The sequence below is a fragment of the Nicotiana sylvestris genome, chromosome 3, assembly GCF_000393655.2.
Source record: "Nicotiana sylvestris chromosome 3, ASM39365v2, whole genome shotgun sequence".
In the NCBI taxonomy this organism is placed as follows: Eukaryota; Viridiplantae; Streptophyta; class Magnoliopsida; order Solanales; family Solanaceae; genus Nicotiana; species Nicotiana sylvestris.
Window position 1 is genome coordinate 155,505,955 of NC_091059.1, and position 6,479 is coordinate 155,512,433.

The window sequence follows — 6,479 nt, forward strand, 5'->3', positions numbered from 1 at the left end:
TCTTCGTCCCCGAGGCGCTGAAGGGCCGTGTTTTGCAACACCAAGTTTTATTATAATTTGAAAAAGAGTCGACGGTCAGGTGAATACCGTCTTTTGTCATAATAAGCCGAGCCAGCTTCGGCCGCGTCTTAAACCGTTCTTGCCGAAATAGCCTTAGAGTATCTTCGGTTGTCGAAAGGTTATTTTCGTAAAAGAATGGACAAATTTGTAAAGTGTCATAAAATAATCCTCCCCGGCCTCAAAATTTATATGAAATTTGGAAGGGGCCACATTTGCAAAAAATAACCGTCCGGTTGCATTTGGCAAACGGGGAAAGGAACTATCCGTTCGTTTTTGAGTTTGTAATTGTTGATTAGAGTATGCGAATTATTTTGATTTTCGGGTCCGTTTGTTGTCTCTTGTCAAAAGTCTGTTTTTGCAATCAAGTTTGTTTTAATTTGAAAATTGGAAATTCCAAAAAGAAAAATGTGTGCGTTTATTATTGTTTATCTTTTATTGGTCCGAACTACGCAAGGTCTGATTCAAGCAGGGACGTGATACGTAGGCAATCTCCATAAGATTCGACCACCATTAAAATAAAAAATAAAAAAAATATAATAATAAATAAATAAAAGAGAGTGTGGAAGATTTTCAGGGGGCACAATTGTCTAACTGCTTAGGTACATTGTATCTCTGATATATGATTGTCTGTCCAATGCCCTAACACTAACGTGATGGCTTCCCTTTGATGTGTCCATATATAGAAAGTGGTTGGTTGTGGTAACTCCTCCTTGCAAAGCAAAATCAAAGGACAATGGCTCAGAACCGCAGAACCGAGTGGGTCAGTACTGATGACCGACAACAATTGGTCGAACTGAACAACGGGTTGGTAGAAGAAGTGAAAATGCTGAGACAGCATGTGGCAGACATGTATCAGGCATGGATAACAGGAAAAGCACCACCCCCTCCACCGCCAAGTCTCTTGAACTCGGTCAATTCCCAAGCACCCAACACCATAATGGAAGATCCCCCATACTCTCCATCCCAACCCACTTATGGCAGCCTTCCCAGCTACCCGAGTAGCTCCATCACTCCTCAATGCTTCTCCGCTCCCCAACACCACTTCTTTCCCCGCCATACTTCACTTTCCAGGCACCCGGCTCCACAAAATGCCTACCCACCTACACAAGCCTACCAAAAGCCATCTGGATCAGGTTTCCGGCCCTGTCAACATGCAAGAATGAAGAGGTTGCTGAAACGAGGAGAGGCTCTCACCCCCATCGGGGTATCTTATGCCAGTCTGTTTGAAAGGCTAAGGCATGCTGGTTCGATTGAGCCACTCCCCGCATGTACTATAAATCCGCTTGCAAGGAGCTTTGATCCGGCAGCACGATGCGCCTACCACTCCAATGTCGTAGGGCACAACATTGAGAGCTGTCATAGCTGGAGAAAGGAAGTAGAGAAAATGATCCGAGAAGGGCGGGTTGCGATTAATAACAGTGACATGGAGCACTCGAACCTCCTCGAGAATTTGCCGACGGAGGTTGATGAGGTTGAAGCTGGTAATGGTCTCGGCAGTATTGATGCAAAGCTCAGTGGCTAAAATGCCAATTTTGATAAAGTGGGAGGACGCTCCGTTCCTTGGTCAGCAAGAGAGAAGCTTGTGGTGGCTTATTTTGTGGTCATTTCTGTTGTTCGGATTATTAAGGTTGTAATTGGGATTTTGTCATGTGTCAAACCTTCTTATCTTTCCATTTTGTCATAGCAGTTTGTTTAAATTTTGTCCAGTTTGTGTTAGGATTTTATTCTGGTTGTTTTGTTTGTTTTATTATTCAAACCATTTCGTCGGTAGTCTAATACAAAGCCGGTCTTTTGTTAGTTCCAGTCGTCTTTTTGTTTAGACCTTTTATCATTTCGTTCAATGCCGATTCTAGGGACATGACATGCGCACCCAGTTTGGGCCTAATCTTAAAAGTTAATCATAAAACCCTGGAAAGGCGATTCAGACCATTTAAAGGAAATAAGGACGGTTGAGATTATTCAGAGCTCGAGTCATATGGAACTGGGGCAAGTGAAACACAAAGAAAAACCGTTAAAAGCAAGATTCGCCAAATTGGCATGAGGGTCGCCCAACGGTAATGAGAGTGTCGCCCAACGGTGCTTTAGAAGTGACAAATGAACAAACATATGTTGAACATAATTGTCAAGTCCAGCACCATCGGAAGAGACTATAAATCTATTGTTTAATTGTGTTGTTTGTACTTGGCATGTTTTGAAGACTGGAATGACGAAGGCATTTTGTTCTGCTACCCAAACACTTTATCCTTCGTTAACCCCTTTTGAGCCTTATTTATTTTCCTTTCATACCCCTCGTTCGGAATTAGTAGCAACGAATAGAATACGTAAGCGCGGCAGGTAAACAAAAGAAAAAAAAGAGAAAGAAAGAAAACAACAAAACGAAAAAGAGAAAAAAAAAAGAGAAAAAGAAAAGAAAAGAAATTGATAACAAAGAAAAAAAAAGAAAATCAAATGAAAAGAGGAATTGGGAACTACGTTTGACCTGATTCCTCAAAGAGGATACGTAGACGCTTCACGGCTCGGTCATAGTTTTGAAAAATGAAAAAAAATCAATTAAAATATCCCCAAGCAAGAAACTGGGGCAGATGTTGCGTTTGTTGTAAATAAATCTAGTTCCGAAGGTTGTAATTAATAACCCAAAATCGACGCGTTTTTGAGCCTTTGATACCGTTTCTTTCTAACCCTATCCAAAACCCACATTACGGTCCAAAGAAAGACCTTCCGATCAGTTTTCAAAAAATGCCAAGTCAGACAAATGAAGAGTCTTACCGGCGAACATAACATTCTGTTCCACAGCAGAAAGGACTCTAATCTCCAACAGAAAGAGTCATACCAGCAACACTCCAAATCCCCAGCTAGGGAGAGTGATACAAATGAGAGAGTCTTATCGGTGAAAACCTTCACAGGCACCATAAGGCGATGAAAGCTGAGAGAAAAGCCAAAAATGAGAGAGACTTGATAGTGAAAACCCTTTGGGCACTGCAAGTCGAATAAGATTAAGAATCAGATGAGGAATCACCAATTGAGGATCTTGAAAGATGATTGACGGTAAAGGATAGGCCCCATATGCATGTCATGGCCATTAGAGTCGGTATCTGCATTTGATAGGGTTTTTATTTATAGTTTCTTTTGTAAAAGAGTCATCGTTTCCTTTGTCTTTTATTTTGTTTCTGTTATCTTTCTCCTTTCATAAAAAATTTCCCCAATAGAGTCTGTCCGGTCAGAACAAGTATGAAATGACTTCAAAATATGCCATCAGCTTTCCAAGATGAGATCTGACTAGTATATCCAAATGGTATAGTCAGCGAGGAACAAGCGCGAGGCCAGTGTCAAAAAAGATATCCCCAGCAAAGGGAATTGACAAAAGGATTGACGAGCGTCAAGAGAGATATCCTTGCCAAAACCAAGGTTATAAACCTCAAAGGCCAAGGCCCATGAACAGAGCAAGGAGAGCAGTGAGCATGATTTGGCGAAATCTATACTAGACTAAAAGGTCGGGAAAATGCCAGTTTCCGAGCTATGCCACAAAAGAAGATGGATATCCCCAACAGGAAGGGATTATCCCCAGCACATAATATCATCCCCAACAAGTTGTGGAATACAGAGCAAGGAGGGAGAAAGGGAAAACCATCCCAACAGGAGTATCACAACCAACCACCATGTTTTAAACTAACAATTTTGTTTGATTTGAAACAGGTAAGGGAAATGGCATTGAGGCAGAAACGCATGCCACAAGGGATATTATCAAACTGGGGCAGAAAATTTTCCTTCCATTTAGAAAATTTTCTGGAAGTCAGGTACCCCCAGCTGATAACATTTTACCCCCAACAGGTAAGTAAATAAATCCTCAACAGTGTTATCCCTAGCAGTTGCGAGGGGTCCAACACAAGGTTGGAAAGTCGGTATCCTCAGCGGTTAGACTTCAAAGGAGGAATCTAATAATAATAATAATAATAATAAAAAATAAAAAAAAGAATAATAATAAAAAATGGGGAAGGTAGAAAATGAACATTCATCCCAATCCCCAGCAAGTATTCGAGGTAAGACATTTTCAAGTCTTAAGGATATGTCGGGTTAATCCGCCCTCAAATAGGATCTATCGGGTTCGTCCGCCCTCAAATAGGATCTGTTGGGTTCATCCGCCCTCAAATAGGATATGTCGGGTTCATCCGCCCTCAAATAGGATATGTTGGGTTCATCCGCCCTCAAATAGGATCTGTTGGGTTCATCCGCCCTCAAATAGGATATGTTGGGTTAATCCGCCCTCAAATAGGATATGTCGGGTTCATCCGCCCTCAAATAGGATCTGTCGGGTTCATCCGCCCTCAAATAGGATATGTTGGGTTAATCCGCCCTCAAATAGGATATGTTGGGTTCATCCGCCCTCAAATAGGATCTGTTGGGTTCATCCGCCCTCAAATAGGATATGTCGGGTTCATCCGCCCTCAAATAGGATATGTTGGGTTAATCCGCCCTCAAATAGGATCTGTCGGGTTCATCCGCCCTCAAATAGGATATGTCGGGTTAATCCGCCCTCAAATAGGATCTGTCGGGTTAATCCGCCCTCAAATAGGATATGTTGGGTTCATCCGCCCTCAAATAGGATATGTTGGGTTAATCCGCCCTCAAATAGGATCTGTCGGGTTAATCCGCCCTCAAATAGGATCTGTCGGGTTCATCCGCCCTCAAATAGGATATGTTGGGTTCATCCGCCCTCAAATAGGATCTGTCGGGTTCATCCGCCCTCAAATAGGATATGTTGGGTTCATCCGCCCTCAAATAGGATATGTTGGGTTCATCCGCCCTCAAATAGGATATGTTGGTTTCAGTCTTTACTTTTAAGTGTTGAAGTTGGGAGCCCGCCCAGATAATAGAGGCATACATTCAGTCTTTTTATTTTCAAGTGTCGAAGTTGGGAGCCCGCCCAGATAATAGAGGCATACATTCAGTCTTTTATTTTAAGTGTTGAAATTGGGAGCCCGCCCAGATAATAGAGGCATACATTCAGTCTTTTATTTTAAGTGTTGAAATTGGGAGCCCGCCCAGATAATAGAGGCATACATTCAGTCTTTTATTTTAAGTGTTGAAATTGGGAGCCCGCCCAGATAATAGAGGCATACATTCAGTCTTTTATTTTAAGTGTTGAAATTGGGAGCCCGCCCAGATAACAGAGGCATACATTCAGTCTTTTTATTTCAAGTGTTGAAATTGGGAGCCCGCCCAGATAATAGAGGCATACATTCCACGTCTTCACCCATAGGAGATGCATTTCCCCCTAAGTTTTAGTTTTACCCATAGGAGATGCATTTCCTCCTAGGTTTGTTCAGTTTCACCCATAGGAGATGCATTTTCTCCTAAGTTCAGTTTTACCATAGGAGACGCACTTCCTAAGTTCAGTTCTACCAATAGGAGACGCACTTCCTAAGTTTATTGCACCCAATAGGAGACGCATTTCCTAAGCAAGTTTTTACCAGTAGGAGACGCACCTCCTAAGAATAGTTCACCAATAGGAGACGCACTTCCTAAAGTTTAGTTTCACCCAGTAGGAGACGCACTTCCTAAAAACAGTTATCCCCAATAGGAGACGCACTTCCTAAGTTTATTGTACCCACATGAGACGCACTTCCTCAAAGTTAAGTTTTACCCATAGGAGATGCATTTCCTCCTAAGTTGTTTTTCAAGAAAAAAAAAATCTTAGTCTGACGAATTTTTCTCCTAAGATAGAGACCTAGTCTGACGAACCTTCTCCTAGGATCCAAATCTTAGTCTGATGAATCTTTCTCCTAAGATAACCAAAAAACAAACAAGACCTAGTCTGATGAACCTTCTCCTAGGATCAAAATCTTAGTCTGACGAATTTTTCTCCTAAGATAGAGACCTAGTCTGACGAACCTTCTCCTAGGATCCAAATCTTAGTCTGATGAATCTTTCTCCTAAGATAACCAAAAAACAAACAAGACCTAGTCTGATGAACCTTCTCCTAGGATCAAAATCTTAGTCTGACGAATTTTTCTCCTAAGATAGAGACCTAGTCTGACGAACCTTCTCCTAGGATCCAAATCTTAGTCTGATGAATCTTTCTCCTAAGATAACCAAAAAACAAAAAATGACCTAGTCTGATGAACCTTCTCCTAGGATCAAAATCTTAGTCTGATGAATCTTTCTCCTAAGATACCAAAAAAAATGACCTAGTCTGATGAACCTTCTCCTAGGATCAAAATCTTAGTCCGATGAATTTTTCTCCTGAGATAGAGACCTAGTCTGACGAACCTTCTCCTAGGATCAAAATCTTAGTCTGATGAATCTTTCTCCTAAGATAACCAAAAAAACAAAATCTTAGTCTGATGAATCTTTCTCCTAAGATAACCAAAAAACAAAAATGACCTAGTCTGACGAACCTTCTCCTAGGATCAAAATCTTAG